Source organism: Petaurus breviceps, unplaced genomic scaffold (assembly GCF_028583685.1).
Source record: "Petaurus breviceps papuanus isolate PSGF00001 unplaced genomic scaffold, PetGlider_PUasm1.0 186, whole genome shotgun sequence".
NCBI classification, from domain to species: domain Eukaryota; kingdom Metazoa; phylum Chordata; class Mammalia; order Diprotodontia; family Petauridae; genus Petaurus; species Petaurus breviceps.
Genome location: NW_027185798.1, coordinates 29,690,195 through 29,713,758, shown reverse-complemented (window position 1 = coordinate 29,713,758; position 23,564 = coordinate 29,690,195). Strand labels below are relative to the sequence as shown.

The following is a 23,564-nucleotide window of genomic DNA, read 5'->3' as shown; positions in this document are numbered from 1 at the left end:
ATCCTTTCCTGCTATCATCATTGTCATTGCTATCTTCTTCATCATAGAGATACACCTAGAGTAACCTGGCATTCAAATAGTGCTTTCGAGTTGGTCAAGCCCAGTTACCTCCTGTGTCTCACCTGATCCTTATCATCTTTCCCATCATTACCACCATCAGTGTCATCATCACTACCAAAGTCAACAGGAATGCAGGGAGCTCTCTACAGAGATATCCCCAGGGTTAGTTTACTTCAAATAGTAAGATCAAAGGACCATGGATTTGGAGCCAGAAAGGAGCTCAGAGGTTATCAAATCCAATCTCTCATTTCCCAGATGAATCCATTGAGCCTCTGATAATACGAGTGATCTAAGCCAGGTCTCCCAGGGAATAAACAGCAGAGCCAGGATTCTCATTCACAACCCCTGATGTTATATTGCCAGGGTTTTTACCATGGTATCATGCAACATTAAATAGAAAAAAGAAAAAAAACTTTAACATGGTTTGGGGAACAACGGAAACTCTAGAACAGGTTTCCTCAAAATTCATTCCCTCTAACCCAATTACAGACACATCTCTATCCTCTGGATATTATCTGCCTAGGCTCTGTGCATGGGGCTGCCAGATAAGTTGTTTGATTCAAAAATCCTGTGTGAGGACCATCGACACACAATATGAGTAAAATTAATAAGAGTTTGGGACAGAACATGCAAATGGGACATGGTGATATGTGCCAAAAGTGAACCTGTGCCTCATGACCTGGGATTCCTTTTTCACTGTCCTTTAGGGGGAGGGATATTCTCCCAGGCATGTAGAGGAAAGAGGATGGATCTCATTATTCTTATTTTCTTTTGCCTTAGAACATAAGCTTTTACGTGGCTATGTCTCAGAGACAGACAGAGAGATATACAAACAGCAACAGGGAAAGATGGAGACAAAGACAGAAACAGAAAGACAGTGAGGATGAACAAGTGACTGACCTTGAGGATGACTTCATGCTGGGAGAGGAGGAGGTTATATCTATTCAAGGTGTTCCAAGGTCTTCGCAGGATCACAGGCGCATGATAACCTAAAAAGCATCAAGAAATATTTCTCCATGTGCTGGGAGGCAGCATGTTGTGATGGGAATCACAACCCTTGGATGACATTTATGTAGACAGGGCATAAAGATTATACTGAGGAGGACAAAGTAAATAACACATGACTCTAAGAGCAAAGTAAAATCAGTCCCCTCTTGCCCCCAGCAGACAGTGGCTCATCCATGCAGATGCTTCTAGTGATCCCCGGATAGAAATAATCTCTCACTACCCTGAAATTCTTTAGCATGGAGTCAGTATCTCTTATGATAGTTACCTTTTCTTATACTGAATTACAATTATTTGTTAATTTGGTATCCCCTGATTACATTAAAGATTCGGAGTTGAAATCCTGGCCTAAAATAAAGCTCTTACCTCTGTGACCCCAGGGAAGTCTCTTAACCTCTTTCAAACTTAGTTTCCTCAGCTGTACAGTGGGGAAAATATTAACACCTACCTCCCAGGATTGTACTGATGATCAAATGAGATAGTAAATGTAAAGGGCTTGCCAAAAGTTAGTAGGAAAGATAAATTTAAGTCAATATTAATACTACTATTATTGAGGACAGGAACAGTATCACATTCATCTGTCTTCAAAAACTCTTAGAAGAGAATTTTGCTCTCAGTTGCTGCTGGATGGATAGATGGATGGATGGATGGATGGATGGATGGATGGATGGATGGATGGATGGATGGATGGATGGATGGGTGTATGGGTGGAATGGTAGATGGATTTGTGGGTAGCCACTTACTTCCAAATTTTGGGTTGCCCTCTGAAAAGGAGATTGTGGGAATTTAGTGTGTCTTAGACTGGTGAGAAGATATGGGGAGCAGGTTTGAAGGTCTCTGCTGAAGACTTGTTGTGTGTAGGAGTGGAGCTAAAAGTAGCAAAAAAAATAAGTCTAGGTGAAGTTAAGGATCCCAGGAGACAAGCATGGGATTACAGCTATAAAGATGAAAGATCTAAGAGGTCATATAATCTCATCTCTTCCTTTTAGGTTTAAAGAATCCAAAGCCTGGGAGATGAAGTAGCTTGCCCTGCCTCACACAGGCAATAAGAGTCAGAGTGAGGATTTGAAATTAGGTCCTCTGACTCCTACTGAAAGCTCTTTTCACTTACCTATCCTGCCTCTCATAGAAGAGAGCAGGGCATGGGGCCAGCTGGAAATGTCTAGAAGTGTACAGATCCTCAGTGACTGAAGCCCCTAGAGCTTTTACCCAATGACTAGAATTCATCACAATTGCCTAAATGCTATTTGAGCTAAGGGTTCCCAGTCTTTACAATGAATATGCCCAACTGAAAGCATCATCTGGATCCCCTCTTGCTCCAGTAGTTTCCTCAGATACACCTTGGCACATCCTGATGAAAAGAACATAGACTTCATTTTGGGGACCACAGTTTAAGCCCTGGCTAATTCACTCAAGCCCTGGCTTAATTCACTTCTATGCTTACAAAAAGTCTGCCTTTGAAGGCCTCACCATCTTCATCTATATAATGAGTCAATTAAATGAGATGCCTTCTAACATCCCTCCACAATTCAATGATCCATGTGCTAGGACATTTAAGCATGTCAGTTTAGAGAATGTCAGGAATTGTCTCACAGATGCCAGAAGTTGTGAAAGACACTCTTCCTCCTAGAGAGATGTGTTTCATGTCAATAGCTCAGCCTGGGATGCCCTATAAAAGGTGTCCCTACCCTTGGTTCCTCACCCACTCTGGTTCTTCAGCAGAGAGTTCCTGTCCGTGTCTGTGACCAGGGTGAGTGTCTGCATGAGAGCCTGGGGGGAGGGTTTCAGGAGGGTGTTGGAGGAGAACAAAGAAGAAAAAAAGCAGAGGGAGAGAGGAATGGGAAGAGAAGTAGTATTTGGGATGAAGGAAGATGGTTAAAGGGGCTAAGAAGGAGAGAATTAAACTGAGGGAGTACAAAGGCTGATGAAAAATAGATGCTTGTACTTTGGATTTGCTCTAGACTGATAGAGACTCCATTGGGATGTCCCAAGCTTCAAAGTCCATAGAAATCAACTAGAAAAGCATCTGGAGTCAGTGTGAAGGTGGTAGGGAAGAGGAGCGATGACATAAGTCTCTGGAATCTTGCATGAACTAGAATTCAAAAGATGTCCAGGATGTAGAGGGGAGTTATGCCCCCTCCTCCACAGGACAGACAAAATACTGTTTACCCTGTAAAACTCTACATATTTTTCCTACTTCAGCAATTCCCAACAGGTACATAAGTAAACATGCAAAAATACAAAGAAAGGGAGAAAGAGAGAAAAAGAGAGAGACAAACAGGGAGAGACAGAGAAACTGTTGATAATCTTCTGAATCGATGTAAAATGAATGTTCCCTCATCACAAATTCTAACCCAAATGCATTTTATTACAGGAATGATTTTGTTAAGCTTTTTTTCTGGATAATGATGTCTTTTAAGTAAAATTCATGATCTCATTTTGGAACAATCTCAGGTGAAGGCTTTTAAGGCTTGATTTCATCGATCTGAAAAAAAAAATCTGATACTGTCTTTCAGCTTAACTGAACACCCACCAAGATGTCCTGCCAACAAAGCCAGCAGCAGTGCCAGGCCCCTAAGTGCCCTCCTAAGTGTCCTCCCAAGTGCCAGACTCCCAAGTGCCCACCCAAGTGCCCTCCCAAGTGCCCTCCCAAGTGTCCCCCCAAGTGCCCTCCCCAGGCTCCCTGCCCTCCTCCAGTCTCTTCCTGCTGTGCCTCTAGCTCTGGAGGATGCTGCAGCTCTGGGGGGTGCTGTGGGTCCAGCTCTGGGGGATGCTGCAGCTCTGGCTCTGGGCATGGTTGCTGCCTCTTTTCCCATCACAGAAGATCCCACAGACGCAGGCACCAGAGGTCTGACTGCTGTGACAGTGGCAGTGGGCGTGGCCAGCAGTCTGGGGGCTGCTGTGGGAGCTCAGGGGGCTGCTGTGGGAGCTCTGGGGGCTGCTGCTGATCCGATGCCCCAACCCAAGAAGAACAGAAGAGGCAATGGATTGACTCTGCTCCCTTTTCTCCTCACTTCTTTCACTTTCCCCCTGGCTTTGAACTATTCAGTTATTCTTTGGAGATGGAGAGAATCAGGGCCTAACAGTTCATTTTATCTCAACCCCACCACCCATGCAAACCATTTTTCTCTTCCTCATTTATCCCAAGCAACAATAAAGTTGGTTTTTTTCTGGTCACAACTGCCTCTTATTCTCTATTCTTGCTCTTTATAACTTCCTTCGGCGATCACTTCTTCTTCATGTACCTGCAAGAACTTCTCTGATCAATGCCTTCAGAGACTTCAGGCAGTGATTGTTGGTTGTAGGGCTAGGAGGTCTGGGTAAGAATTCCCTCCATTCAGACCCGATGGGACACAAAAAGCATCTATGTAGAAATCATTTAATTATGACAACCACCCTTCCCTGAAGGGCCAAATGCACCAAGGCACAGAGACTCTGATTCTGATTTCTTGGGGAAAGGCAAAGGCTCAAGCCCAGGTGAAAAGTAGAGAGGACAATCAGGTGAGACAACCTGGTAGCAGGATCCTAGAGGATTTAGCTCTTTCTGGCGAAACATTCAGGGTAGGGATGGTTAAAAGCTAAATAGGTGCTCTATCCCTACTTACCTTTTCCCATTCTACTCTGGTCCTGGCTGTCTTTCTGACCCAGAGCACAGGCATATACAATACCATCCCCATTCTCAGTTTTTAGAAAAGTCCTCTCTCTGGCATTGAATGGTCCCTCTTTCATTGGTTACAGTCCCCAAATATCAAAAAATGTTGTAATGTTTTCAAGGTCTGCCCTCATCTTTCTAGGGGCTCCTCTTCCCCTTAATAGGGTCCAACACCCAGAACCAACTCCCAAGTCTGGTTTTCTGACTCCATTTTCTTGTCTTTCTGGATATTGTCACGTGTTTTCTGGACTTCTATTGGCCTTCTTCTTTTTCCCCACATATCCTTAACCCAGGGGTTCTAACTCAAAGCTATATTTCAGCTGCAGTAACAATACTAGAAGATGATTCATTAATGACTGAGCTCTGCAACAAAGAAATGATAAAATGAATCTTCTTTTCCTTGAAGATTTGGAGGTCTCTGGGTGTGGAATAGGGCATATACTGTCAGACTCAGTTGGCCTGTTGGCTAATTTTGCAAAGCTTATTTTTTTCCATTCTTTGTTCTAAGGAATAATACTTTGGGTAGTGGACAAGGGATGGATTCGTTTGGACATGAAGGTGAAATTAAAGAAAATGTACCAAAGTTTTAAGATAAGTCAGTTCTTTATTATCATGTAGCCCAGAGTGAGAATATGAGGATCTTCATCCCCACTCCAACTCTTCTTGATGAGTCATTTCCTACCAAGCAAAATTGCATCTCCCCTAGTATGTTCTAGGGGTACCTCTAAGGGATTCCAGGTATCGCTCTCTGACCCTGTTCATTTTAGAACCCATTTCAGTGTGTTCTCCTCAATATCAATCTCTAGTAACAATATCTGCCCCATATTAGTGCTACTTTCTAGTGATTACTACCACAGTATTATTTAATATATTAATATCAATTAGCTTTTACAAATGGATTCATTGAGAAAACATAGCAGGATCAGAAATATAAACATTTTTCCCAACCCCAACTTCTGGGGACACACTCATACCTGTAACACCTAGGCCCCTGAAAAAAGTGGGTTTATCCTTAAAGCAGCTGCCACAAAGCATTCGCCCTTGTCAAATTCACTTCTTAGTGTAGCACAGTTGATGAATGAATTGCTATCCCTTGGATACCTTGGAAAGCTGAGCTGAGCAGGACTTTGTTCTTCACCTAGGCATGGCTGAATACAATATCTATCATGGACTATGTCTCCTTGTCCCCATCCTACTCACCAAAAACAATTTTAGACATTCAGTTTCTGAAGTTCCAGTGCTGGTTTCAGAATCCATAGTTAAACCCAGGTCCCCAGAATCCAAAACCAGCACACATCCAGCACCCAAAGATTAAACCTTCATCTAAAAGCATTACATCCCCAAAGGTGGAAATGTAGGTGGAGACTGGATGATCACCAGTTAAGTATACTAGAGTCAGGATTCCTTTTGTGAATGAATTGGCCAAGGTTGGTTACGGGGGCCCTTTGGAACTCTAATATTTTGGGATCTCATGATACTGTGAAGCCAATGCAGAGTGGAGAGAAATAGTTTGATGGAAAATGAAGGTATCTTAGCTGTACCCTTCGAATCCTGGTCACTGAGGCAGCTAGCTAGTCCTTCACTCCATGCTCACAGCATCAGCCCTGACCACAAAGTGCTGCTTGGGCAATGAGAGTGCTAGAGGGTTACTCAGAGGTCACTAATTTAATCCTCTCTCTTACTGCCCCTTCTGTCCATGGGACACCCCTCAGGCTACCCTATTAGAATGACCCATTAATCCTTTAACTCACTGTTTTATAGCATTTACATTGAGATTTTATAATAAATGAGTAATAATGAACTTTTCTTCTTCAATGTGAGGGAGATGAAAGGAAAAGATAAAAATTTAGAGGTTTGTTTAATTTAAAAATTAAAATCAAAACTACTATAAACAAGTAACAACTACGGTTTCCTCAAGGAAATGGAGCCACCAACAAAAGGACATTACCATGTCCAGAGAGATGACCAATTCTAGAAAAAATGACCAAGACACCAACAAGGAAGCAACACTCACCGGGGAAGCCAATACCAAGAATATAGGTAGATTTGGTAGATGGAGGAGGAGAGTGAGACCAGGAAGAAAGAAGAAGGGGAAATCCAAAGGTCCCAACCCCTAAGCAGAGAGCTCCCCAATAGACCAGGGAAGAATTAAGGCTAGTGAGATAGAAGTGATTGAAAATTCATGCTACAGGGCAATTCTGGGGGTAAAACTGTAGGATTCTCACTCCTGAGTCTCCTCTGCACCCACAGGTTTGGAGAAAGATGCTCTGATTGACCCTTCCTCTAACTGGGGAATGCTGATGGAAAGGCCCTCTCCCAACCACAGCCCTGCTCAGAAAGAGGGAGCTGGACAGACTACCTGGTTCCTTCCCACTGACCTCATATCATCATCATCATCATCATCATCATCATCATCATCATCATCATCATCATCCTAGCACTTCTACAAGAGCTAAGGTTGAAAGCACTCTACCTCCATGATTTCACATGTCCATCACAACAACTCTGTGAGGTAAGCGTCATTATTCCTGTTTGGCAGATGAGGACACTGAGACTGAGAAAAGTCAGTGATTTACCCAAATTCACATAGTGAGTAAGACAGAATTGCATCTGTGGTCTTCTGACTCCAAGTTCAACACTCTACCCACTATGCCTCCTGTACTACATATGATGGGGTCAACCTCACTCTCTCCAGCAGAGGGTGAAAGGGGTTCATTAGAGTAAACAAGTGTTCCTATCTATACTAGCTATCTAATCAGAAGCTTTCTACTTCCTCCCACAAGGTTTTCTCAACCTCTCTTATTATTGACAAATGTTTCTTTTGGCAGAGTCCAATACCTCCTCCCCAGCCCCTTCCATTCTGAGCTTCTATGAAACTCCTTGCCTCTCATATCCCAAATAGGAACTCCTTCTTTGCTCCTAACATCACAGAGATTCAGAGAAACCATCTGAACCATCCTCTTACCTCTGAACTGATAGAATGCACTTAAATGTGACCTAATCACCGAAGCCTTCTCCTAGCTCTAGTCTATCATGGAGGAGGTTAAGTATAGAGAGAGGTCTCATAACTTCATTAAGGTTCTAAACCACAGACTTTGTACTGAGTGTCTAAAACTGTAGTTGACTAGTTGGGTGGGGACTAGGTTACAAGTAGTTCTGGATCCTTGCCTGTCCCCATCATTTCATTGCTGTCTTCTTCATCATAGAAAGGTGCCTATAGTAACCTGTCATCCAAATAGTGCTTTAAGATTTCCAAAGTCCAGTTACATATTTTATTTCACCTGATCCTCATTACCTTTACCACCATTTATACCATGACCATTACCCAAATCAGCAGGAATGCAGGGACCTCTATACCTATATATCCCCAGGTTTAATTCATTTCAAATAATAAGATCAAAGAATAATTCATGTATAGCCAGAACAGAGTTCAGAGGTCATCCAATCCAATGTCTCATTTTATAGATGAATACATTGAGACTCTGAGAATGGAAGTGACTTAAACAAGATCTCACAGAAATAGAAGAGCAAAGCCAGGACTCTCACCTAGACCTTCTGACTTCATCTCTAGGGCTTTTGTCACTGTATCATGTAACATTAAACAACATATGAAAAAATAAAAACAAAAAAGTATTTAAAATTGAAGTTTGTTTTGGTGAACAAGGTAAGTTTAGCTTAAAGGAATCAGACTGACAATTATTCCATGAAGAGAAAGATCCTTATGTAATTTAAAAAGATACTCTTTTGCTATCTTCAATGCACATGCGTGACAAATTTGGGTTTTTGTGAATCAAGTTTTCTTAAAATCCATGCCCCCTATCCCTACTCAGACCAATCACAGGCATGATCATTTCTCTCTCCACTAGACATTATCAAATCAGTCTCTCTCTATAGACATAACAGATCACTGTTTTATTTGAAAATCATGTCTGAGGATGATGTCTATATACACATGAGTCAAAACATCAATGACAAATTTGGGAAGAACTAGCAACTGGCACATGTTGATATGCCCAACACAGAAACAGTACTTCATGTCCTGGGTTTCCTTTTCCACCTTCCTTTTGGTGGAAAGATACTCTCCAGGGAATGTAAAGGAAAGAAGATGGGTGATGTCTGCCTTATTTTTGACACGGCACAGGGAGAATGAACAAGTAATCAACCTAAAGGATGACTATATGCTGGGAAGAAAAGAAGATATATTTATCCCAAGGTGTTCCAAAGCCTTGGCAGAGTGACAGGTGTGTCAAACTAGAAAACACTAAGAGGTATGTGTCAATGGGATGGGAGGCAACATGTTATAATGGAAAAAATGCTGATATTTTTCCATCATAACACATGGTCTCACATCCTCTTTGGAGGCCCTGAGATCTAAGTTCATATCTCTCCTCTATCATTTACAAACTGAGAGATCCTAGACAAATAATTTCAGTGCTCATGGTCAAAATTTGTTTGTCTTTTTAACCAGAGGAATCCTACTCTGATCCTCTTCTTCATCTCTCAATTTCTAGTGCCCTTCTCACAGAAGCTGTTTTGTAAGTTTTGAATATATTTAGTAATTATTTTTCAGTATATATGGAGCTTTCCCTCAGTAGAATGGAAGATTCTTTAGGGCAGGAGCTAAATCAGTTTTTTGTATCCCCAGGACCTAAGACAGTGCCTGCCTTGTTCTAAGTACTAAATAAACACTTCTTAAATGGAAATGAATTAAGTTTACCATTCAAAAAACCCAGACCTAAAGAGTATATTCAGATGAATTCCTGAGCTTGGGCAATATAGTAGCACTAAGATTCTCAATTCTTAAAAACTTACCTTGGTGAATCACTTTGAAAAAAAAAATTGATCCCAATCTTCAAGAGACATTTATGTGGGTAGAAATTGATGCAGACACCAATAGATACAAAAAGACACAAAAAGCAAAGTAAAAATCATTCCCATCCTGCCGTCATCACACAGCACCTCATCCATGCAGATGATAATGGTGACCCCAGATAGAAATAATCACTCCTGGAGTCAGTATAACCCTTGTAATATTTACTTTATCTTACACTGAATTACAATCACTCATGAATTTGGTATCTCTTGATTAGAGTACAGGTTTGGGATGGAAATCTTGCCCCAGATGCTTTTTAGCCGTGTGACCCTGGGCAAGTCACTTGACCTCTCTCAACTCAGTTTCCTCAGCTGTACAACTGGGAAAAATCATAGCACCCACTTCCCAGGATTTTGCTGAGGATTAAATGAGATAGTATATATAGAGCTCTGACCTAACTTCACTAGATAAGATAAAATTTAGCTACTATTAGCAGCAATATTATTGAGAATAGGAACAGCGTCTTATTCAGGTTTTTGTCCTCTCCAGATGCTCTTAGAACAAAAGCTTGTACTCAACTACTTGCTAAATGTATAGATGGAAGAATGGATGGATGAATAAATGGATGGATGACCCCTTATTCCAAACTGTTGGATTGCCCCCCTGAAAAAGGGCCAGTGGGAGTGTGGGAAGGAGTGGGTCTTAGACCTGAGGTGACTGTTCACTGTCTCCAGGATGGAGAGATGGGGGAGTAGTTTCAAACATTCAAGTTAAGGAGTATTTTGTGTAGAAATGTAGCTAAAATGTGAGTACCCCAGTGGAATAAATCTAGGTAAAGCTAAAAATAAGATGAAATAGTCCCAGAGGTCACCTATGTAATGACATTTTATTTTGGGGGGAGGGACAGTTGGGGTTAAGTGATTTGCCCAAGGTCACACAGCTAAGTAAACATTAAGTGTCTGAGGCTGGATTTGAACTCAGGTCCTCCTGATTCCAGGGCTGGTGCTCTATTCACTGAACCACCTAGCAGCCCCTATAATGACATTTTAAAGATGACAGGTTTATACAGGCAATGGGGTATAGAAATCCATTTTGCCTACAAGAACTTAAGGAGTAAGGGGGTAAGGGTAGGAGGGGATATATGAGAGGGCAGACTGGAGGAAGGACAGTATGCTTGCCGTCTTGGGTTGGGGTAGGGGAGAGATGGGGAGAAAATTTGGAACTCAAAATCTTGTGGAAATAAATGTTGAAAACTAAATGAAGATGAAGGATATTAGAAGTAATGGGTTCCATTTACTTCCTTTTAGAGATGAGGCATCCAGCACTTGGCAATTAAAGTAACTTGCCTTCATTCACACAGGTAATAAGAGGCAGGGTAAGGATTTGAATTTGGGGCCTGTGACTCCAATTTAAGGACTTTTCCCCACTGTCCTATCCTGCATATCATACAGGACTACAGGTCATAGTAATGTATGGAAATTTCTAGGAGTGGATAAGTTTTTGCCCAAAGGCTAAACTTCATGGCAATTCCCAAAGCTGCTATGTGAGGGGAGGGCTCCTAGTCTTCACAAACAACATGAAAGCACCTTCTTACTAGAAAAGCTGCCCCAGGTATGCCTCAGCCTGGAATAATGAAAGGGACATTTTGAGGACCATGGTATAAGCACCACCTAATCCACTCACTGCTTCTGTGACTTTATTGCCCCTTTGGACCTCAGTGTCTTCATCTATAAAATGAGGCAAACAGATTAAAGGGCTTCTAACATCCCTCAATAATTCCATAATCCATGGGCTGGCACGTGTCAGCATATATGAGTTTGGAGAATGTCAGGAATTGTCTGACACAAGCCAGGAGTTGTGAAAGACACTCTTCCTCCTAGAGAGCTGGGTCCCATGCCAGTAGATCAGCCTGGGATGCCCTATAAAAGGTGTCCCTGATCTAGTCTCCTCACCACTCTGGTTCTTCAGCAGAGAGTTCCTGTCTGTGTCTGTGATCAGGGTGAGTATCTGCATGAGAGCCCAGCGGGAGGCTTGGATCAGAGTATTGGAGGGGAGAAAAGAAAGCAGAGGAAGAGAGGAGTAGAAGGAAGACAACTGAGGGGATGAAGGAATGGGGGGGGGGCCCTAAGGAGCCAAGAGTTAGACTGGAGAAGTACAGTGACTGGTGAAGAACAGCTTACACTTTGGATTTTTTCTAGATTGAAGTCCAGTTTGGCTGTCCCCAGAAAAAAGTGTCCAGTCTCTGGCAAAGGGGTGGGGTGGGGAGAAGCACATGTAGTCTGAGTTACCAGAAGCTGTAATGTACTAGAATTTAAAGGCTATCCTCAGGATGTCAAGGAAAGTCTTCCCCTCTCCTGTGGAACACACATATCACTACTTAACCTATGTTCTTCCTCATTCTGCAGTACTCAAGAGGTATATGTGGGTGTGTATGTATGTATGTATATATGTTTATGTATATATGTGCGTATGTATTTTAATATACATATGCATGTATATAGAGAGACAGAAATGGGGGAGACTAAGAGCCAGGGAGAGAAAGACAGAGAAAATGTTGAAAATCTCCTCAATTGATACAAAGTAAATATTCATTATTCCCAAATTCCAACCTAAAGGCATTTTGACACAGGAATTATTTTGTTAAGTCTTTTCTTTCTGGATAGTAATATCTTCTAAGCAGAATTCACTATCATATTGGTGATCAATTCCAGGTGAAAAAAACTTTTAAGACTTGATTTTATCCATGCGAAAAAAAATTCTATATTGTCTTTCAGGTTTGCCAAACACCAACAAGATGTCCTGCCAACAAAGCCAGCAGCAATGCCAGGCCCCTAAGTGCCCCCCTAAGTGTCCTCCCAAGTGCCAGACTCCTAAGTGCCCACCCAAGTGTCCTCCCAAGTGTCCCCCCAAGTGCCCTCCCCAGGTTCCCTGCCCTCCTCCAGTGTCTTCCTGCTGTGCCTCTAGCTCTGGAGGATGCTGCAGCTCTGGGGGGTGCTGTGGGTCCAGCTCTGGGGGATGCTGCAGCTCTGGCTCCGGGCATGGCTGCTGCCTCTTTTCCCATCACAGAAGATCCCACAGACGCAGGCACCAGAGGTCTGACTGCTGTGACAGTGGCAGTGGGCGCAGCAAGCAGTCTGGGGGCTGCTGTGAGAGCTCAGGGGGCTGCTGTGGGAGCTCTGGGGGCTGCTGTTAACCTGGTCCCCTTTGCTAAGAGGAGCACTGTTTTAGAAACTAAAAGATGCCAGTCACCCTGCTCCCCCTTTCTCATGTCACCTTCATTACCTCTCTCCTTTGGGGCATGGGTTCCTGAGATACCCTGAAGGGACTTACAAAATTCAAGAAAATATTTGAACTTACCTGAAAACCCTATATTTCAAAGTTGAACCCAAACTCTGTCTTATTTATCTTTTACAAAAATAAACCTCTGTTTCTGTTCACAACTGCCTCTTGTTCTCAATTTTTCTATTTGTTGTTCAGTCATGTCTGACTCTTCATGATGTTTAGACTTTTCTTGGCAAAGATACTGGAGTAGTTTGCTGTTTCTTTCTCCAGGTCATTTTACAGATGAGGAAACTGAGGTAAACAGGGTTAATTGACTTGCCCAGGGTCATACAGCTACTAAGTATCTGAACCCATATTTGAACTCAGGAAGATGAGTCTTCCTGACTCCAAGTCCATCACTCTGCATTATGGTACCACCTCACTGCCCACAACCTTTCTATGCTATAAACCAAAAATTTTCTTTATTGTCAGTGGTCCCCCAGAATTTCTTACTTTATGCTGTCAAAGAACAATTTAGGCTAGTCAGTTGCCCCATAGGTTTCTCTTTGTTCATGTTGCCCAATACAGAAAAGGCACTTGAATTTTGAAGAGCTACTTCCCTCCCATCCTCTGACTATGGAAATACCATCTTCTCCCCCGCCCTCACCACTTGGTGACTCCATTCTTTAGTTGAAGCGTTTGTGAGGTCTACTGTCAAGGGCCCTCCTTCCCTGTAAAGATACTCTCCCAATTGGGATGTATAAGGTGCTCAAGTTGGACTAATACCTCTGGTATGAGGGCTTTTCAGGGCTGCTTATTCACATTTGGTGTCTTACCTACCATCACACTCTCACTTGGGGCTCTGAGAAGTTGTAATGTATGCAGTGGCCACACCTCAGGAAACCATCTTAGCTGACTTGCTAAACCAGGTTGAGGATAACCAATAGGCTTCATACCCATTGATGAGTTGGGAGGGGGGTATCTACCCCCAAATATGTGAAGATTTCCCTCAGGAGAATGGGTAGATGAGAACCATTTATTTTCATGAAGGTAGCTGAAGCAGGTGCTATGAAGCACTTGGAGTTTGGTCAGACATCAGAGATACCAGGGTCACCTACTGCATCCTGGGCCATCACCAGTTGTCTTGACTTTTGTCTTGCCACTGGACTTTGAAGACTCTGGAAGAGAAAGTGAGACTGAAAATTTTGCACAACTCTGCCTCACTTAAATCCAATTCACAAACTGGTCAAAACATCACCTTGTGATGTCATTGGTCCTCTTTGAAAATAAAGGACAGACAACAACTCTCTGTATCCCAAGGCCAAAGACTATCTAAAGGCTTTGCATGCCTTCCCCACTCCTGGACTGTCTTTCTGCAAGCATCTTCACTAAGGTGCTTCCATTCACTAAAACCCTCTCATTCTCAAGAGTCCCAAATCCCAGTTATTTATCAGGTAGAAAGCTTAAGCTTTTTGTTTATACCTGTGTTATAGGAATGTAAATTTTTAAGATCTTCCCTGCCCCTAGGCTGAAGTGCACCTGGAACCTGGGGTGGGAGGCTTGTTTCTCAGGAGATACTTTGTGATTGGGCAGTCGTCAAGAGGGTTGTTACATTCTCTGATACTGGAGAAGGCTATATAATCCCTGATGTGAGGCTTTGCTTTGGGGCTCACTTTGAGAAGTGTTGTGTCTGGGCAGCTGTTGTTGAGTCTCCCTGCTTTGAAAACCCAGATGTTGATGCTTCCGTCTCTGGTAACTGACTAGGTATGGATGTAATGGTCAAGACAGTTGGAGGCCTGTCTGCTTGATATGTTTTTCTGTTTTCTTGTAACTTCTGTCTGTATACTCCGAAGTTCGGGGTGCTGACCCTTTTCCCCTGAACTAGGTATACAATATATGTTTGATTGATTAAAGCAAGATTGTTAACCCATTTTGAGTTGCTTTCCTTTAGAAAAGCAGATCTAAGAATCTGTGTTGGCAACCACCTTGGGGATGCTGGGGTGCTTGCAGCTACAACCTGTAAGGTCATTAATATATGGAATCCCCATGTGGAAACACTCTTTACTGATGTAATAGCTAGCATTCATTTCATTTTAAGAAAATGGTAAGTCAATTCACAGTAAAGTGATCGCTACTCATGTAACATTCTCTCCCACTTAATACACCCAAAGGATAGTCACTGAAAAGCTGGGTGCCTAGAGGGGTAGCTTTTAGCACTTCCAACATTCCAGGGGTAACTCTCTAAGTGTCTATCCTCCTGAATGCTGGCTCACAAATCCCAAGCCGTGGGCTCAATTGGTTCTTTAACAAAAAAATTAATTTACTCAAATAGCATAAACACTCCCAGAATCTAGAAGGGGGAAGTGTGTGCATTAACTTAAAATACAAAAAGAAATCAACTTACAACCATTAATAAGTAAAGCTTTGATGTACTTCTCTCCAGAAAGTCCTCTCAAGTTCCCTAAAAGTCACTCTGCTATTCAGTTGGGCTGGCTCTTTATGGGGCATGGTATCTTTCCTGAACTAGAGACTCACTGAACTGCTCCTCCCAGGCTAGGGTCTCCACTAGCAGGGATAATATGGGGCAGAGTCAAGTCAAGTAGGTCCCTTGGTGGCTCTTCTGGTTACTGCCAGACTCTGTTGCTGCTGGCCTTGGTAGTTCAGGACTCATCTCTGGGCATAATGTCCCTGCTGGACTGTGTGCTCTTCAATGTCAAGCTGCAGTCTTTTTTTCACCTTTAGTCACTGGCTAGACCAAGTGGTGTACTCTCTTCAGCTGGAGTGTTTCTGTGTTCTTTAATGTTGAAATGCTACAAAGCTCTTTCAATTATTGCAACAATGTCCAAAGTTTTTCATTACCTGCTCCTCTCCTATCTTTCCAGTCTTCTTAGAGCTCCCCCCACCAGCCAAAGGTAGTCCTCAATCCAGTGTTACAAAGCTCTTTCAATTGCTGCAACAATGTCCAAAGTCTTTCATTACCTGCATTTCTCTCTCCTATCTTTCCAATCTTCTTACAGCTCCCCCACCAGCCAAAAATAGTCCTCAATCCAGTGACAATGGTCTCCTAGCTGTTGAAAAAGACACTCCATCTCCTAACTCTGGGGATTTTCTCTAGCTGTTTCCCATACATGGAAGGTTCTCCCTCCTCATCTCTGCTTCCTGGCTTTCCTGGATTCCTTCAAGTCTCATAAAATCTTTCCTAGACACCCTCAAACCTAATGCCTTCCCTCCATGACTGTCTCCAATTTATTCTGTATATATCTTGTTAGCATGATGTTTCTCACAATAGATTGTGAGCTACTTGACAGCAGGGAATGGATTTGGGGTTTTTTTTTTATCCCCAGTGCTTACCAAAGTGCCTATAGCAGGCACTTAAATGTTCATTGACCGACAAGCTTTTTTCCTGCCCTTTGACTCCCTCAGAGTCTCAGATCTGAGGATGTCACCTCCAGGCAGATGATTAGTGAGGGGTAGTCACAGATTCTTCTTGATTCAAAAGTCTCTTTCCTCCTAAAGCCATTTGCCTCAGTTTCTAGCCTTTTTCACTTCCGATACTCCTTGGGAATCTCCAATAGAAGAGAGACTGGGGACAAAAGTGTGAACACAATCTGCGGCTCAGAGGATCATTTTTTATCTTGCTTGCCTCTTCATATACAATTAAATAACTCATATTTCCCATCCTTTCTGGGGTGAGAAAATGTCTATTTACCATCTGAAGACTTTCTCCTTTGCCCTTCCCAAGTCACTGTCTTATAGCCTCAGCAAACCTTCATCTATCACAGAAAGTTTCACTTGGGCACCACTCTTCTTCCCCCATATTGATTCATCTTACCGTTTTCTATTTGCATTTTATTATTAACTTAAACAATAAAGACACACCACAAAAATTAAGAGATAATTAGATCAGACATCTTTCATAGCTTTGGTTAGGAGGAAAAATTTTAACTAAACAACTAAAGAAGAGATTGTAAAAGATTAGTTTCCATTATGTGAAATGGAAAAGCTTTTCTATGAACAAAACCAAAACAGTTAAAATAAGAAGAGAAAGCTTTGTTATTGGGGGGCAGGAGGCAGGGGGAAAAACTATGAATCAAATCTCTCCAGTAAGAAGGTATATAAAAGGCATATAGGGGATGGACACAAATATATAAGACCAAGGTCCGTTTTCCAATGGATGTGAACAAAGTGTTCTCAAAAGTAGATTTACAAATTCTTTTTTTTAATCTGTTTGTTTACTTTTAGTTTACAGGATTCAATTCCACAATTCCTTGGAATTTTGTCCCCCTTCCTCCCCCCCCCCCATGGCGGCATATAGTCAAGTATAGGATCTGTAAATACTTTCACCTTATACATTAGTCAGGTTATAAAGACGGATTGAATCAGATGGAATAAAAAAATGATAAAGAGGACATAAAACCAAATAAGAAAAGGAAAAAGATCAGGTATTTTGCTTCCATCTGGATATAAACTCAGTTCTTTCTAGTTCTTTCTCTGAATACACACATTTCTCTCCATCATGAGTCTTTTGGGGTTGACTTATATCACTGCATTGTTGAAAAGAGTCCAGGCTATCAAAGTTGGTCATCATACATACGTTGTGTCTGTAATTGTGTACAAATTTCTCCTGGTTCTACTCTTCTCATTCAGCATCAGTTCGTATAAGCCTCTCCAGGTAAATATGAAGTCCATCTGCTCCTTGTTTCTTATGGCACAATAGTATTCCATAACATGCATATACCACAACTTGTTCAGCCATTCCCCAATTGATGGGCACCCCCTTAATTTCCAATTCTTTGCTACCACAAAAAGAGCTTCTATAAATATTTTTTGTACATATGGGTCTTTTTCCCACTTCTATGATCTCTTTGGGATACAACCCTAGAAGCGGTATTGCTGGGTCAAAGGATATGAAATTATTTATAGTCCTTTGGGCATAATTCCAGATTACTCTCCAGAAAGGCTGGATCAGTTCACAACTCCACCAGCAATGCATTAGTGTTCCAATTTGTCCACATCCTCTCCAGCATTTGTCGTTTTCCTGTTTTGTCATCTTAGCCAATGTGACTGGTGAGATGTGGTACCTCAGAGTTGTTTCGATTTGCATTTCTCTAATCAATAGTGATTTAGAGCATTTCTCTTCATGTGCTTATAGATATCTTTAATTTCTTTCTCTGAAAATTGCCTGTTCATATCCTTTGACCATTTATAAATTGGGGAATGACTTGTATTCTTATAGATTTGACTCAATTCTCTGTATATTTTAGAAATGAGTCCTTTGTCAGAGACATAGGTTGTAAAGATTCTTTCCCAATTTCCCACCTCCCTCTTAATCTTGGTTACATTGGCTTTGTTTGTACAGAACCTTTTCAATTTCATGTAGTCAAAATTATCCATTTTACATTTTATAATGTTCTCTAATTCTTATTTAGTCATAAAGTCTTTCCCTCTCCACAAATTTGACAGGTAAACTATTCCTTGTTTTCCAAGACTGCTTACAGTATCAACCTTTATACCTAGATCATGCACCCATTTAGACTTGATTTTGATATATGGTGTTAGATTATGGTCTACGCCCAGTTTCTGCCATACTATATTCCAGTTTTCCCAGCAGTTTTTGTCAAATAGTGAGTAATTATCCCAAAAACTAGGGTCTTGGAATTTATCAAACAATAGATTACTATAGTTGTTGACTTCTGAATCTCATGTGCCTAATCTATTCCATTGATCCACTACTCTATTCCTCAGCCAGTACCAAGTAGTTTTGATGACTGCTGCTTTATAATACAGATTGAAATCTGGTATAGCTAGTCCACCTTCCCTAGAATTTCTTTTCATTAATTCCCTTGATATTCTGGACCATTTATTCTTCCAAATGAATTTTGTTACTATTTTTTCTAACTCTATAAAGTAGATTTTTGGTAAATTAATTGGTAGGGCACTAAATATATAATTTAATTTAGGTAAAATTGTGATTTTTATTATATTAGCTCGACCCAGCCACAAGCAATTGATATTTTTCCAATTAGTTAGATCTGACTTTATTTGTGTGAAAAGTGTTTTGTAGTTGTAGTCATATAGGTCCTGAGTTTGTTTTGGCAGGTAGATTCCCAAATATTTTATAGTGTCTACAGTAACCTTAAATGGGATTTCTCTTTCTATCTCTTGCTGTTGAATTTCATTGGAAATATATAGCAATGCCGAGGATTTATGTGGGTTTATTTTATATCCTGCAACTTTGCCAAATTTATTTATTGTCTCAAGTAGTTTTTTACTTGATTCTCTAGGATTCTGTAAGTATATCATTATATCATCTGCAAAGAGTGATAGCTTGGTCCCTTCTTTGCCTAATTTGATTCCTTTGATTTCTTTTTCTTCTCTAATTGCTACTGCTAACATTTCTAGTACCAGATTGAATAAGAGGGGTGATAGTGGACACCCTTTTTCACCCCTGATCTTATGGGAAATGCTTCTAGCTTCTCCCTATTACATATAATATTTGCTGATGGCTTTAAATAGATACTACCTATTATTTTAAGGAAAGCTCCATTTATTCCTATACTTTCTAATGTTTTTAATAGGAATAGATGTTGTATTTTGTCAAAAGCCTTTTCTGCATCTATTGAGATGATCATGTGGTTTCTGCTAGTTTTATTGTTGATATGATCAATTATACTGATGGTTTTTCTAATATTAAACCATCCTTGCATTCCTGGAATAAATCCTACCTGATCAAAGTGTACTATTCTTCAGATAAGTTGCTGTAGTCTTTTTGCTAGTATTTTGCATCTATATTCATGAGGGAGATTGGTCTATAATTTTATCTCTTCCTGATTTAGGTATCAGTACCATATTTGTGTCATAAAAAGAATTTGGTAGGACTCCTTCACTAATTTTCCCAAATAGTTTGTAGAGTATTGGAATCAATTGTTCTTTAAATGTTTGATAGAATTCACTAGTAAATACATCTGGCCCTGGAGATTTTTTCCTAGGGAGTTGACTGATGGCTTGTTCAATTTCTTTTTCTGAGATGGGGTTATTTAAGTAATTTACTTCCTCTTCAGTTAATCTGGGCAACTTGTATGTTTGTAAATATTCATCCATTTCCCTAAGATTGTCAAACTTATGTGCAAACAATTGGGAAAAATAATTCCTAATTATTGTTTTGATTTCCTCTTCATTGGAGGTAGATTCACCCTTTTCATTTCTGATACTCATAATTTGGTTTTCTTCCTTCTTTTTTTTTTATCATATTGGCCAAGGATCTATCAATTTTGTTGGTTTTTTCATAAAACCAGCTCCTAGTTTTATTTATTAATTCAATATTTTTCTTAATTTCAATTTTATTAATCTCTCATTTGGTTTTTAATATTTCTAATTTAGTATTTAATTGGGGATTTTGAATTTGTTCTTTTTCTAGGTTTTTCAATTGCATGCCCAATTTGTTGAACTCCCTTTTCTCTAACTTAATCATGTATGCACTCAGGGATATAAAACTTCCCCTAAGAACTGCCTTTAATGCATCCCACAAATTTTGGTATGTTGTCTCATTATTATCAATCTCTTGAATGAAATTACTGATTGTTTCTATAATGTCTTGTTTGACCCATTCATCCTTTAGGATTAAATTGTTTAATTTCCAATTAGTTTTTAGTCTGTCTTTCCATGGCCCTTTATTGCATATAATTTTTATTGCATCATGACCTGAGAAGGATGCATTTAATATTTCTGCCTTATTGCATAGAATTGTGAGGTTTTTATGCCCTAGAACGTGGTCAATTTTTGAGTATGTGCCATGAACCACTGAGAAGGAAGTATATTCCTTTTTATCCCCAGTCAGTTTTCTCTGTAGATCAATCATACCTATCCTCTCTAAAATTCTGTTCACCTCCCTCTTGATTTACAAATTCTTAATGTCCATGTGAAAGGTAGTTCCAAATAATTAATAAAAGAAATAGAAATAAGTCCAAGATATTATGCCAAGAAAATTGATGAAATAGCAAAAGACAGAAATAGGGAATGCTGAAAGACAGACACATAATGTTGGCTGTAGTGCTATGAATTGCTCCAACCATTCTGAAGACAATTTGTCCTTATGCTTAAAAAAAAAGATTCTTAGAATTTTATCAAAGCAGTTTGGATTTATGCTTTTTTAAGAGTTGTGTCCATGCCCTTTAACACAGATTCCACCAGTAGGCATAAACCCCCAAGAGGATGAGAGACAGAAAGTTTCCATGTAATCAAAATGTTAGCAACACTTTCTGTGATAACAAAGAATTGGAAATGAAGTAGATGTCCCTTGATTGGAAGATGGAAAAATAAATTGTGTTATATATGTTACACAGGATGGTCTGAGCATGCCTAGTTCACCTAAAATGCAGACACACTTGAGGGGACTTAGAGCATATCCAGATTACCTAATATAGTGACCTAAATCCCCTACCAGGTGAATGGGCATAACTGACAAAGAAACATTTACTTCAGGAGGTATAACCATGAGTGAGAAATAATCAATCCTCTGCCCCTTTGCACTGCCTCAATTCCTGGGGAGGGAAAGGGGCATAGCTTCATAGTATAGCTTGGTTACCATGGAACCTGGTCCCAGTTTCAAGTCCAAAGCCATTTGGACTCAAGTCTCAGGTCCTTGGTTTCTTGGGGCTTCCACAAGGCCTGACTCACTACACCATCCTTCTTGTAATCTTAATTTACTATGACTCAAACTCCCAGTTATGTGAGGTTTGTGCCCATATCTAAGGAGAACAAACAACACAGAAGAGAAACAAATGCAGGCCTATTTCTAGGAACCTAAGAAAAAGAAAGGGAGCAGAGGAAGGGAAGCCCTTCTCTCACCCATTGAGTTCATGGCCCTCACACTGTGGTAAACGATGATCTTTACTCTTAGGACAGAGCAGATAGGGGCAGCTAGGAGGAACAGTGGATAGAATACTGGGCTTGGAATCAGGAAGATTCATCTTCCTGGGGTTGCAAAGATTTGGGCATGACTAAAAAACAACTGAACAGCAATGTTCAGATTAGCTTGAGATGCTTCCTGATAAATCAGGAATAGGCAGTATGGGGCACTCCCTGGAGTTGTTGGTGGAAAATGGATAGGAGGGATGGAAAGACAGATAAGCGGGTCACACTTGACAAGATTACTTGAAAGTTTCACCTACTCCATAAAGACATCTGAAGACTGCCCTCACTGCTCTCCTTGGCTACTCCAGATTTCCTCACTTGTATCTCCTGGTTAGCCATTATTCATTTTCTTTTCTTTGTCATCTCTCACCTTGTTGCCTCAATCATTACTTACTTCTCTGAGTCTCACATTGGTCTCTTGCCTTATATTTTAGATTGTAAGTTCTATGAGATCACAGATCAAATTCTACCCATCTTTGTACCCCATGGGAGTTGGCCTTGAGCTTTGCATTCAATAGGTGAATAGAAATTTGTTTCTTGATCAATTAAATAATAAAGCTGAAGTCTATGATGGTACTGAATCTATAAATGCCTGTCCCTAAGGGGAACTGATAATCATCACTGATGCCTTACAACTAGGAAGGTAAAAAAGTGGAAAGGGCACCATTCCCTAGGGCATGACTTCTAAGACAGACTTCCCTTATCTGTGGGTGGTAGGCATAGAAATTCCTCAAAAAAAACTCTGGTGCATGAACTCTGTGTGGGTCACTGGAATTACTCAGACACTCTCCTGGATGCTTGGTTTTCATCACCCTAACTTCCACCATCTATGATACACCAGCATCCTCAACATCTACAACCACATCAGCATTAGTCATATACCGATGCCATCATACACACTGTCATCATCTTGGCAGTTCCAAATAGAGATTCCCAGAAATTTTGGATCAGTGTCAGTAAATAAGTATTGTGGCTCTCAACGTAATTACCCAGAAAGGAAAGAAATTAATTTTGGATATACGAGATCTGGCCTATTAACCAAAAATTGCCTTTAAATTTTAAAGTCATTCCTCACATATCTGTGCAAGCCTTTGCAATGTGGTTTCAGTGAAGGCTTTATGAGAAGACAGTTGGATTGTCAGATAGCTACTCACAAGGTCAATAAAATAAAACACTGCTCTACTATCCCCCCTCCCCAATTCCTGCCCAGTGTAACCTAGCAAGTTTCACTGTGCCCTAGCAAGTTCACACACATGTCAACAGAATGTAGAAAAATTAATAACTACTATAAAATGAATGGTTGACATCAGGATCCCACTTGAATAGGTTATGACCTCAACTTAGTGTCATATCTTAACTGGGGTAGCCATTTTTGAGGCATGATTTTGAGGTCTCTCTGAATCCCATTTCTGAATTCTCCTAAATTCTCACCTCTAAAAGGTGAACAAGTACAGCAGGCAGAGCATTTGTTGAGTTCTTTTGTTCTTTAGACAGCATCTAAAAAGAGACCCCCTTGCGTTAGATATATGGGGGGAGGGAGGACCTTGAGACAGAATAGGTACATTTCCCCAAACCTAAATCATTTGTCCATTCTTAAAATTCAGAAGAAAAGGGTTCTATTACTGATGCTTGATCACAGGAAGAGGATAGACAGGACTTCACCCTGAAGAGCTGAACAAGGCAAGGGTGAGCAGGAGTGAAGGGTAGGGGTTTAAGCAAAGCTATACAGAAGGGGTTCTGGGAAAAGCTGGGAAACAATGGGCATAAGGAGAAGGGTCCCTGGGGGAGGACAATAACCAAACACTTTCCCAAGTATCTAGTCTGGGGTACGGAAATAAAGATTCAGATGATCAGGATGGG

The 23,564-nt window shown here is 40.8% G+C and overlaps 3 long non-coding RNA genes across 3 annotated transcripts in view; all 3 read left to right on the top strand.

The window, feature by feature from the left end:
- The window catches only part of LOC138162631 (uncharacterized), a 311,452-nt gene that overhangs the window by 261,576 nt on the left and 26,312 nt on the right, over window positions 1-23,564 (top strand). The window lies entirely within an intron of this gene.
- LOC138162625 (uncharacterized) lies at window positions 2,761-4,245 on the top strand. Its single transcript, XR_011168672.1, has 2 exons — window positions 2,761-2,815; window positions 3,582-4,245. It is a non-coding gene; the product is annotated as an uncharacterized lncRNA (long non-coding RNA).
- Window positions 11,475-12,970, top strand: LOC138162626 (uncharacterized). Its single transcript, XR_011168673.1, has 2 exons — window positions 11,475-11,529; window positions 12,305-12,970. It is a non-coding gene; the product is annotated as an uncharacterized lncRNA (long non-coding RNA).